General features: G+C 50.7%; 1 protein-coding gene across 2 annotated transcripts in view; it reads left to right on the plus strand.

Annotated features, from left to right (window-relative positions):
* Positions 1–12,624, plus strand: part of EFHD1 (EF-hand domain family member D1) — a 51,502-nt gene that overhangs the window by 14,518 nt on the left and 24,360 nt on the right. The window contains exon 1 of one of the 2 annotated variants that reach the window (XM_077956501.1): positions 60–222. The gene's annotated coding sequence lies outside the window, so the exon portion shown is untranslated. 2 annotated transcript variants of the gene reach the window in all.

Below are 12,624 nucleotides of genomic sequence, written 5' to 3' on the forward strand. Positions count from 1 at the left end.
CTGGGCCCAGGGCCATGGCAGAGTAGGCACCTTGACCTCTGTGGAGGCCTCTGAGCTCTGCCGGCTGCAGCTGCACTGAGGCCCTGATGACTGTTGAGAGGAGCTGCACAGCTCCCCGTGGCCGTGGGAGGTAATGTGAGCCTTCAGTGGGGTTATGCGGTTCCCTCCAGCAGAGCCACTGACCCACATGGGCACACACCTGTAAGTGAGACCTGGAAAAAGGTAAGTGACCACCTTCTCAGGTTGTGCACAAGACCTCGTGACCACTCGGCATGCAGTCATGGGCTTAATTAGGGCACTCATGTTCCAGCCCAGTGTTCTTTCCACTGAGGGCTGCTGGGTTTAAGGTGGTGTGGGCCTGGAGTGGGGAACGTAGGCAAAGGTCCTCTTGGAAGCAGTGGGTGGAGAGGAAATGTTGAGAGCTGCATGGGTGGCAGCCCAGGGTGTCCTTGTCTCCCACTTGGGGTGATGGCTGAGTGCCACTTAGTCTGCTTGTGTTGGGCTGCTGCCCTGGCCTGCTCTGAGACCTGTGCCCCCTGGGCCGCTGCACACCCCCTCATTGGGGCCTCCCACTGGCCGTTTCCTTCCCTGACCTTGGCACTGCTGGAACTGCACCAGGCACAGCATGAATGGAGTCTAGTGTGGAAACCCCGTGTTGTTTGGGAACATCTGTTCCCTGATATCCACAGGGCTCCTGGGTATGCCAGAAGAACTAGGTTTCCAGGGGCCCTTCCAACCCAGTTTCCTGGCCCCTCAGGACTCTCCTATCAGAACTTTTTTTTTTTTTTTTTTTTTTGAGACGGAGTTTTGCTCTTGTCGCCCAGGCTGGAGTGCAATGGTGTGATCTCGGCTTACTGAAACCTCCGCCTCCCAGGTTCAAGTGATTCTCCTTCCTTAGCCTCCCAAGTAGCTGGGATTGCAGACACCCACCACCATGGCCGGCTAATTTTTGTATTTTTAGTAGAAACGGGTTTCACCGGGTTGGCCAGGCTGGTCTTGAACTCCTAACCTCAGGTGATCCACCCGCCTTGGCCTCCCAAAGTGCTGGGATTACAGGCGTGAACCACTGCGCCTGGCTTGCTATCAGAACTTTTATGCAGACCTGGCAAGGTGGCTCACTCCTGTAGTCCCGGCACTTTGGGAGGCCGAGGCAAGAGGATTGCTTGAGTCCAGGAGTTCAAGACCAGCTTGAGCAATGTGGCAAAACTCTGTCTTTACAAAAACGTGAAAAACTATCTGGGCATGGGAGGTATGTACCTGTGGTCCCAGCTAGGCAGGAGGCTGAGACGGGAGGATTGCTTGAACCTGGGAGTTGGAGGCTGCAGTGAGCTATTATCACACTCACTGCAGTGAGTGTGTAAGCCGAGTGTTTGGGGCACAAGGTGAGCTGGGAGCTCATTGGACAAAAGTGGCTATGAGTGGTTTGATTGGATGATGAAAACTTTGGGTCAAAGCTTTTGTATCTCTGAGTCCCCTGGCCCTTTTTCAGAGCCTGCCCACCCTCACTCTGCATGCAGCTAGAGCACTGGGAGTGACTGTTTCCCAGCCCGCAGCTGGATGGGTAGGAAGGAGGAGCAGGTGATTTGACAGCTGGGGAGGACCCACACAACCAGAGAAAGCTAGAAACTCAGAGAACCTTGCAGGCAGGGATGTAGGGAGGAGTGACCTTAGGGAGTCCCTGAGGCTCATCTAGATAGGCACAGCTGGGGACACCCACAGGTTAACCCCAGGAGGGCCCCTGAGAAGACCACCTGCCGGTGGGTGTAGTCTCTGTCGCCCTTCTCTGCCTTGAACATGCCCAGGGTGTGGCACGTTGAATGTGATGTGGGGGGCTTGTGAAAATGCAGGCTCTGATTCAGCAGGTCTGGGGGTCTCGGTGGAACTTGAGACTGCATTTCTAATACCCCTGGGTGACCGTGATGCTCTGGTCTGGGGACCTCACTTTGTGGGGCCAGAGCCTGGCTGTTGAAAAAGGCAATGCGTGATTTCTATTCCAAGCCTTTCTGTGTGAAGAGAAGCAGGTGCTCTTGTGTCCTGGTGTCCCTGAGGTGCAGGCAACCCCCTCCCATCACTAAGGCGTGTTCTGGGGCACTGCTGCCCTCCTGAGAACACCCTACCTGAGGGGTCCCTGGGGACTTTCCGACAGCTGAGCCTCTGGTGGACAAAGGCCGGCCAAGTCTTTCTCCATGAATGGCAGGATAATTCCTGGCAGGGAAGTTGGAAAACCAAGAAAGCCCAGGGGCTCTGCACAGTGGAAGCCAAGAGAATAAGTGACTGACTCACGGGCCTGAAACCGGGAGGATGCCGGAGACCAGCCATTGTCCCTTGCTGCTGTCCTTTTGCTAGCTGGCCCTGGGTGGGGTTGGGGTCAGAGTCACCTCAGGCCCTTTGGCGGATCTGGGGGCTTTCCCAGGCAGTGGACATGCACACCAGCAGATGATCAAGTGGCCCAGGCAGTCACGCTTCGCTCCACTGCTCAGTGGTGGCCTCAACTATTAGATGAGTTGAGAAGCCTTTTCCAGGGGGCCTGGAGAGGCAGGCCTTATCCTCTGATAGGGCTGGGCCCTAAGAGTTACTCAGGAGGCTTTGTGGAGCAGCAGCACAAACAGTGACCACGGCAGGTGGTGGGTTTGGGTTTTCCCCAGAAGGCTAAAGATGAGGCTGTCTGGGACAAGCTGGGTGTGAGCAGCTTGTTAGAGTGGAAGCCCTGGAAACTGTCTGCTTCCTCATGACCACAGACAGGTGCTACTTTAAAAAAACAGGCTCCTCACTGATAGCTTACCTGGGCCCGTGTGCTATGCAAGGGGATGATTTCCTTTGGGCCCCTTGACCACTCTGCAAGACACACAAGGCTCATGGCACTCTTGGGTTACAGATGGGGCCAAGTCTCTCCCAAGAGGGTGGTGGGGCTGGTTTGGAATCATCCCAAGTGCCAGTGGAACCAGAGTCTCCCCCTAACAGAGTCTGGAGAATATAAAGATGAAAGGGACTGAGCGTGGTGATACATGCCTGGAGTTCCAGCCCCTTGGGAGGATCGCCTGAGCCCAGGAGTTCTGGGCTTTCTGTGCTCTGTGCCCATCAGGTGCCCACACTGAGCTCAGAATCAATACGGTGACTTCCCAAGAGGGGAGGTGGGGTTAGGGGGATCACCAGGCTGCTTAAAGAGGGGTGAACTGGCCCAGGTCAGACGCAGCAGGTCAAAACTCCCGTGCTAATCAGCAGTGGGATTTCTCCTGTGAATAGCCACTGCACTCCAGCCTGGGCAACATAGCGAAGGCCTATCTCTAAAAAGTAACAATAACAAAGATGAAAGGGACTGAGAAAATGGAAAATTTGGGAAAAAACCACAAGTCCACAAGAAAACTCTAGGATGCAAACAGGGCTGCAGGGTCTTTTTATGGGTAGTTTTTCTTTACTATTCTGGGTTGCCTTTTTTTTTTTTTTTTTGAGAAGGAGTTTCATTCTTGTTGTCCGGGCTGGAGTGCAATGGCGCAATCTTGGCTCACTGCAACCTCCACCTCCCAGGTCCAAGCGATTCTCCTGTCTCAGCCTCCTGAGTAGCTGGGATTACAGGCATGCACCACCACACACGGCTAATTTTGTATTTTTACTAGAGACAGGGTTTCACCATGTTGGCCAACCTGGTCTCAAACTCCTGACCTCAAGTGATCTGCCCGCCTTGGCCTCCCAAAGTGCTGGGATTACAGGTGTGAGCCACCGTGCCCGGCCACCTTTTTTTTTTTTTTTTTTTTGGAGGCTGAGTTTCACTCTATCACCCAGGCTGGAGTGCAGTGGTGCGATCTCGGCTCATTGCAACCTCCGCCTCCAGGGTTCAAGCAATTCTTGTGCCTCAGCTTCCCAACTAGTTGGGATTACAGCCCACCACTATGCCTGGCTAATTTTTGTATTTTTAGTAGAGACGGGGTTTTACCATGTTGGCCTGGCTGATCTTGAACTCCTGACCTCAGGCAATCCACCCACCTCAGCCTCCCAAAGTGCTGGGGTTACATGTGTGAGCCACCACACTTGGTCTATTCTAGATTGCCTTTAATTAAAAATATATATGTATATGGATTAAAGTTTAAATTATAGGGAAAAAATGAGCTAAGATGTTGGCAGAGAAGGAGCTGGGAGCTCAGGGGAACTCCAGTAAGCCTGACAGCATTTGAAAGATGTAGGCTATGGGGAGAAAAAGGAAAGATGGTGATCATTTGAAATAAGGAGGGAGGGATCCAGGGTTAGGCCAAGCTTGTGGGAAGAAAGCAGGTCCCGGTCAATTGGGCCCAGGGCTGGGGCTCTGTGAGGCCTCACTGGGGCCAGGGCCTCCCTCCCCAGGCCTCCCGCTTCCAGGTGCTCCAGGGCTGGGAAGGGCATCTTTGCCCAGGGGAGGGGTGCCAGGTGTGCTACTCCATGGGGTTCCCTTTCCACGTGGCTGGATTCCAAATTGCAAGGAATGTGATAGCATTTTCATGGAAGGAGAGGGAGCAACAGACCTTTCAAGAATGAAGAAAACAAATCCACCTTCATTTGCCTTTCCCAGAGGCTCAAAAGTTTGGTAGAAGATCTCCTGTTTGCAGGTAGCCTTGTCTTAAGGGACTTTCACATTGCCGTTGCTTGGAGAACCTTCTAGCAGGTTAAAGATAAGTGTTCCCCCTTCCCCCCAGTGTGTTTGGCCCTGGACCCTACCTGGGAGGCTGAGCCCCTCACCCCCAGCTTCCTTCAGCCACACCTGCCTGTGTGATGAGCACATTGAGGATTCTTTATCTTGTTTATTTTCCTTTATCTTTCAAACACCTAACTCCAATACAAAAAATGACTGGGTCCTGTGGTCCCACCTACTCAGGAGGCTGAGGCAAGAGAATCGCTTGAACCCCGAAGGCAGATGTTGTAGTGAGCTGAGATTGCACCACTGCACTCCAGCCTCGGCAACAGAGGGAGATTCCATCTCAAAAAACAAACAAACAAAACAAATACCTAACTCCAGTTTCTGTCTTTGTGAACTGTTTTGGAGGGGCAACCTTGGCATGATGAGGACTGACCTGAAAATCAAGTCTCACTTCCCTAAAACCCAACTCCTCTGGCCACATCACCCAGCCTGGGGCAGAGCTGTGGGTTAGGGGGTCAGGCTGGTGGTCGTCCTTGGGCCTGGTGATCTTGTGCTGATCGACCTTGGTGGGCCTGTTTCTCCATCAGCCAAACAGCACCACACCCCTCAGAGGAGCCTTGAAGGATTACATCAGATGACATTTATTTGAAGGGCATGGCTGGTGAGACCGTTTCTCTGAATGTCTGCAAGGCGGTAACATCAGCATTCCTCTTGGCGAACAATGAATTCCTTTGCATATGTCGGTAGCCACGGGTCCATGCTTTGAGGCCACAATCAGAATCCACAAATATTCAGAAACATGACTTCTATCATTTCTGTCTACATCTTGAGACATAATTGCCAAATGTCTAACTCTCACAACAGTGACCTGGACATGGAGACACCGAGCACACACTGTGCTTTCTCTGGCCCCTTCCAAGTTCACAGGCACATCGTTCCTACTATACTTGAAAGCTTAGCATCTGCTTGAAACCCCAGGTTCATTCTGATCCCTACGAATTCACTTACTTCAGTTTTCACCATCTATGAAGCGGGGCTACTAATAACCACTTCACAGCACTGCTGTGTTCAGTGAGGTAATTTAGGACAGTGCCTGGCACTTCTAAGCTCTCAGGCACCCATAAAGGCAGGCGGCTGTGATTAATTCTTCACAGGACTGTTGTGAAGATCAAAAGGATCAGTACATGAGACAATGCCTTGTGAACTGCAAGGCCGACCAGTTGTAGTTACTACATGTTTGGAACCCTGTTGTGTGCCGTGCCCTATGTAGACATCAGGCATTTTGAGAGAAGCAGATAAAATAGCGAGATGATAAAGACATGTGAGGTTTTTCCTGCCTGTCTTGCAAATCCAGGCCCTAAAGGAAGTGACTGTAGACAAACCCTCCAAGGGTCACTTTGAAGAGAGAAAGACAGGTTTCTGGTGTACATATCCTGGCTCCGTAGGAGAGAGGGTGCCCCTGATGTGGTAGCTCTATTGTTTTTTTCTTTTTATTATTTTTTTCTTTTTGTTTGTTTGTTTGGTTGGTTGGTTTTTTCTTTTTTGAGACGGAGTTTCACGCTTTTGCCCAGGCTAGAGTGAAGTGGTGCAATCTCGGCTCACTGCAACCTCTGTCCCCCGGGTTCAAGCGTTTCTCTTGCCTCAGCCTCCTGAGTAGCTAGGATTATAGGCGCCTACCACCACGCCTGGCTAATTTTTGTATTTTTATTAGAGACAGGGTTTTGCCATGTTGGCCAGGCTGGTCTCGAACTCCTGACCTCAGGTGATCCACCTGCCCAGGCCTCCCAGAATGCTAGGATTACAGGCATGAGCCACTGTGCCTGGCTGTTTTTTTTTTTTTTTTTTCCAAGATGGAGTCTCACTCTGTCACCCAGGCTGGAGTACAGTGGCATGATCTTGGTTCACTGCAACCTCTGCCTCCCAGGTTCAAGCAGTTCTCCTGCCTCAGCCTCCCGAGTAGCTGGGATTACAGGCACGCGCCACTAGGTCCAGCTAATTTTTGTATTTTTCGTAGAGATGAGGTTTCACCACATTGGCCAGACTGGTCTTCAACTCCTGACCTCAAGAGATCTGCCCACCTCAGCCTCCCAAAGTGCTGGGATTACGGGCATGAGCCACCGCGCCCAGCCTGTGGTAGCTTTAGAGTCCTGCCAGGACTTAAATAAAGGGAACTTGGCTGATGCTTCCAGCAGGAACAAAAGAAAGCAGCCCTGACTGAGCAGCTGGGATTGAAGAGGGTGCTTGGCTCAGGATTCCTTTCTCTCCTGCCCTTCTCCCCTCCACATGACACGGTCACAGCTCCACACTCACTTTATTCCTGTGCCCAGCGGGTGGCTCTCAGCAGAACACCAACGGCCCTTTTCCCTCTACAGGACTTGCCCACTGGGCTGGTGGGCTTCTGTTTCCAGGCACATTCTCTCCAAAGGAGTTGAACCAAATTTTCTTGCCCATTTAAATAACTTGGGGCCAGGCCTGGTGGCTCAGGCCTGTATTCCCAGCACTTTGGGAGACCGAGGCAGGCAGATCACCTGAGGTCAGGAGTTCAAGACCAGCCTGACCAACATGGAGAAACCCCGTCCCTACTAAAAATACAAACATTAGGCGGCATGGTAGTGGGTGCCTGTAATCCCAGCTACTCGGGAGGCTGAGGCACGAGAATCACTTGAACCCGGGAGGCAGAAGTTGCAGTGAGCTGAGATTGCACCACTGTACTCCAACCTGGGCGACAGAGCGAGACTCCGTCTCAAAAAAAAAAAGAAGAAGTTGGAATTCCTTCAATATTGCCCTGAGCTTGCTGAGGTCTTTTTTGACATATTTGACCTTTTTGTTAGGCCTGGAGAATGTTGCAGGCTTTGGGACCTGAAAGGAAGGTTTCCCAAGTCTTCTAGACTCCTCTCAGTTTGAACTCCAGAGGTAAAAGGATGACTTTTCTTTTTTTTTTTTTTTTTTTTGAGACGGAGTCTCGCTCTGTTGCCCAGGCTGGAGTGCAGTGGCCAGATCTCAGCTCACTGCAAGCTCCACCCCCGGGTTCACGCCATTCTCCTGGCTCAGCCTCCCGAGTAGCTGGGACTACAGGCGCCCGCCACCTCGCCCGGCTAGTTTTTTGTATTTTTTAGTAGAGACGGGGTTTCACCGTGTTAGCCAGGATGGTCTCGATCTCCTGACCTCGTGATCCGCCCGTCTCGGCCTCCCAAAGTGCTGGGATTACAGGCTTGAGCCACCGCGCCCGGCCACAACTTTTCTTTTTTTTTGAGACAGAGTCTCACTCTGTCACCCAGGGTGGAGTGCAGTGGCACAATCTTGGCTCACTGCAACCTCCACCTTCCTGGTTCAAGCAATTCTCCTGCCTCAGCCTCCCGAGTAGCTGGGACTACAGGTATGGGTATCTGCCACCACACCTGGCTAGTTTTTTGTATTTTTAGTAGAGACAGGGTTTCGCCATGTTGGCCAGGCTGGTCTTGAGCTCCTGACCTCAGTTGACCCTCCCATCTAGACCTCCCAAAGTGGTGGGATTACAGGCGTGAGCCACTGTGCCCTGCCCAAGGATGGCTTTTCTCTTTTTTTTTTTTTTTTTTTTTTTTTGAGACGGAGTCTCGCTGTGTCTCCCAGGCTGGAGGGCAGTGGCGTGATCTCGGCTCACTGCAAGCTCCGCCTCCCGGGTTCACGCCATTCTCCTGTCTCAGCCTCCCAAGTAGCTGAGACTACAGGCGCCCGCCACCACGCCCGGCTAGTTTTTTGTATTTTTAGTAGAGACAGGGTTTCACCATGTTAGCCAGGATAGTCTCGATCTCCTGACCTCGTGATCCACCCGCCTCGGCCTCCCAAAGTGCTGGGATTACAGGCATGAGCCACCGCGCCCGGCCAGGATGGCTTTTCTCATACCCCTCCCTGTGTTGGGAGAGCCTCTTTCCCCTCACATGCGACAGCCGCTCTGTGTCTGTGGGAGGCTGTGCTAGCTCCGGCTTACGTGGGCTGGGAAGCCGTCTCCTTGGTCCTTCCTCTCCCAGCTGAGGACAGATTCCTGCCTATTCCCTGACCTTTATTTATCTTCCCATCTGCCTAACCAGTTTATCTCCTGTTCCTGGGCACTGCTGTCTCCTTATACCCAGGCTTTTCAGTTCCTCCCTTACTCGCTTCACTCTCCTTCCTTTCTGCTCACTCTTTGTTCATGTCCCAAATGATTCGCTTCTCAAATGCACCACATTCATCACTTCAGCCTTTTCTGTGAATTCTGTTGGAACACGCTGTGTGTGCTGGGCAGTGAGCAGTGGGCAGAAGACGTTTATCCAGAATCTTGGCACTGAAGGGACCTTAGTAGTCATGTTTTTCTTTTTTAAGAGATAGATCTCACTGTGTTGCCCAGGCTGTACTTGACCTGCTGGGCTCAAGCAGTCCTCCTGCCTCAGCCTCTGGAGTAGCTAGGATTACAGGTTCAAGCCACTGTACCTGCCCTTAGTGGTCATTTAACTGGGCCGCTCCTGCTAAGGCTGACTTGACCAGAAAAGTGCTTCTCAGAGGGTTTTCTTGAAGCACTGCATTGCCAAGGTGCATCTTCTCAACGGAAAATCCCCAAACGCAGAGGACTGTGTGGTCAGATGAGTCTGTGCGCTCTGTTTCCCTCTTGTAAGTTTTGGACACATATGGAAGGCTCTGGAAAGTTCCACACTGAACCTGTTTACTTTGGGACTCCGTGTAACAGAGACTGTCCCTCCCAGCTGGTTTGTGCAAGCTGTTTACTTCTCAGGTCTAGTTCCAGTTGGCCATTTTGCCAGAAGGCACCTCCTTGCACTTAGCTGAAGCCTGTCTCACCCATTTCCATGCACAGAGCCCAGTTCTGGCACCCTTTGGGCCCCTGGGCAACATCTGAAGGCAGCTCTGCCAAATCCCGCTGGTTCCTTCCACCCTGTCCTTGTGTGGGGTCTTAAGTCCATTCTTCTTCTTGGGTGCTTCCCGCTGACCAGGCCCATGGCCTCCCTGCAGTGTGAGGTCTGCGTGGAGTGGGGCAGGCCATGATGGGGTAGACAGGACTGTGGCCCCTGCATTCGGAATTCAGGACTTTTTGTACTTGCCGCTATGATTTATTTTGCCCACAAGTTTTTGGCAGCCTCCCTGACTTACTGTAGCATCCCAGTCCCCTGAAGGTGTGGTCACAGGTGCAAGTGAGTGCCATTTGTCTCAAAACCTGTGCTGGGGAAGTCAGCTTGTGGGGGTCTCAGTTTTAGTACCTTGCTTTTTTGTTTGTTTGTTTGTTTTTGTTTTTGTTTTAAGACAGGGTCTCACTCTGTCACCCAGGCTGGAGTGCAATTGTGTGAACACGGCTCATTGCAGCCTTGACCTCCCAGGCCTGAAATGATCCCCCTGCCTCAGCCTTCTGAGGAGCTGGGACCACAGGCACATGTCACTATGCCTTGCTAATTTTTTTATATTTTTGAAGAGACAGGGTCTCACTATGTTGCCCAGGCTGGTCTTGAACTCCTAGGCTCAAACAACCTTCCCACCTCAGCCTCCCAAAGTGCTGGGATTGGAGGTATGAACCACCACTCCGAGCCAGTACCTTGCATTTTTTAAAAATTGTGGTAAGATATGCATAATGTGAAATTTAGCTATTTTGTTTTGTTTGAGACAGGGTTGCATGCTGTCACCTAGGCTCGAGTGATCACAGCTCATTGTAGCCTCAAACTCTTGTGCTCAGGTGATCCTCCCCCATTGGCCTCCCAAGTAGCTGGGACCACAGATGTGGGCCACCACACTCAGGTACTTTCTTAATTTTTTTGTAGAGATGGGGTCTTGTTTTGTTGCCCAGGCTGATCTGAAACTCCTAGGCTCAAGTGATTCTCCTGCCTGGGCCTCCCAAAGTGCTGGCATAACAGGCATGACTGACTGCACCCAGCAAAATTCACCATTTTTAAAACATTTTTAACCATTTTTGAGTATAGAGTTCAGTGGCAACAACATTGACGTTATAATGCAACCATCATTGTCATCCATTTCCAGAATGTTTTCACCCTCCTAAACTGAAACTCTGTCCCCATTCAACACTAACTCCGCATTCTCTTCCCCAGCCCTTGACAGCCACCATTCTACTTCTGTCTCGATGATTTTGACTACTCTAGGGACCTGATGAGTGAATTCATACAGTGAGGTGCCCTTTTTGTGACTGGCTTATTTCACTTGGCACAATGTCTTCAAGGTTCATCCACACTGTAGCCTGGGAGCATGTGTCAGAGTTCACTTCCCTTTCACTGCTGAATGGAATTCCATTGTTTGTGTAGATCACATTTTGTCAATGGGCATTTGGGTTGTTTCCCCCTTTTGGTGATTGTGAATAATGCTGCTAAGAACACTAGTGTCAGCCAGGCACAGTGGCTCACGCCTGTAATCTCTGCACTTTGGGAGGCCGAGGCGGGTGGATCACCTGAGGTCAGGAGTTTGAGACCAACCTGGCCAACATGATGAAACCCTGTCTCTACTAAAAATACAAAAAATTAGCCGGCCATGGTGGTGAACGCCTGTAATCCCAGCTACTCGGGAGGCCTGAGGCAAGAGAATCACCTGAACCTAGGAGGCAGAGGTTGCAGTGAGCTGAGATCGCGTCACTGCACTCCAGCCTGGGCATCAAGAGTGAAACTCCGTCTCAAAAAAAAAAAAAAAAAAAAAGAGAGAATACTAGTGTCCGACATCCATTGAATCCTATGGTAATTCTTTGTTTAGGACCTTGCATTTTTCTTTTTTTTTTTTTTAAGACTGAGTTTCACTCTGTTCCCCAGGCTGGAGTGCAATAGCCCTATCTCAGCTCACTGCAACCTCTGCCTCCTGGGTTCAAGTGATTCCCCTGCCTGTGCCTCCTGAGTAGCTGAGATTACAGGCATGCGCCACCACACCCGGCTAATTTTTTGTATTTTTAGTAGAGATGAGGTTTTACCATGTTGGTCAGGCTGGTCTCGAACTCCTGACCTCAGATGATCCACCCACCTTGGCCTCCCAAAGTGTTGGGATTATAGGCATGAGCCACTGTGCCCGGCCAGGACCTTGCATTTTTCTTTGCTATATTTTATCTGTGGACATCACACCAGCTTGCTGAGATCTTTTGGGCCTAGATTGTGCCCCAACTTTGTGTCAGTAGCAAATCTGAGAGTCAGCACCCTTTCCGGGTGGCTGTAACTAACAGCCATTCCGCCTAAGTGTATCCATACCTGTTTATCTTCCCCCAAAGGCCTGCTATAGGGTATTGCTCACCCTGAGTGGTGACATCAGGTCAGCTGTGGTTTTCCATTAGACCAACTTGACAGTAACGTTTCACAAGTAAATAAGCATGTGACCCAGCATTTCCAATCTTGGGTATATACACAAGAAAATGGAAATATATGTCCAAACACTTGTATATGAACGTTCAAAGCAACACTGTTCATAAGGTGTTGCCAAAAGGTGGAAACAACCAAATGTCCATCACCTGATGAGTGAAGAAATGAAATATGGTATATTGATACAGTGGAATATTGTTGGGCAACAGAATATCCATAAGAGGCAAATCCATAGAGACAGAAAGGCTAGTAGTTGCTAGGGGGGAGGGGTGACAAGAGGGGAGTGGGAAATGACTGCAAATGGGTACCAGTTTCTTTTTAGGGTGATGCAAACATTCTGGAATTACATGGTAATGATGTTGGCACAACCTGAATATATAAAAATCCATGCACTGTACAGTGAGTTTTATGGTATGTGAATTATATCTCAGTAAAGCTGTCTTTTCAAAAAAAAGCTTAAAAAACAGGTAAGTGAGGTCCATCCCCAAGTCATTTTCAGTGAACCCATGGAAATCGTTGCTTCCCTTCTTAAAGTGCTCACAAACCGTCCTCTGGCAACGCTAGATCCTGGGCTGATGCATCTGTGATTCACATACTCTGACCACTTCTGGGAAACCCAGAAGCACCTTGCTTGTTTCCAGATCTGGAACACCTGTCTCATCCTTCACGGTTCCTCAAAGCTCACTGACAGCCATCCGGTGATCTTGTCTGTGTCCT

This window comes from Macaca mulatta, chromosome 12 (genome assembly GCF_049350105.2).
Source record: "Macaca mulatta isolate MMU2019108-1 chromosome 12, T2T-MMU8v2.0, whole genome shotgun sequence".
NCBI classification, from domain to species: domain Eukaryota; kingdom Metazoa; phylum Chordata; class Mammalia; order Primates; family Cercopithecidae; genus Macaca; species Macaca mulatta.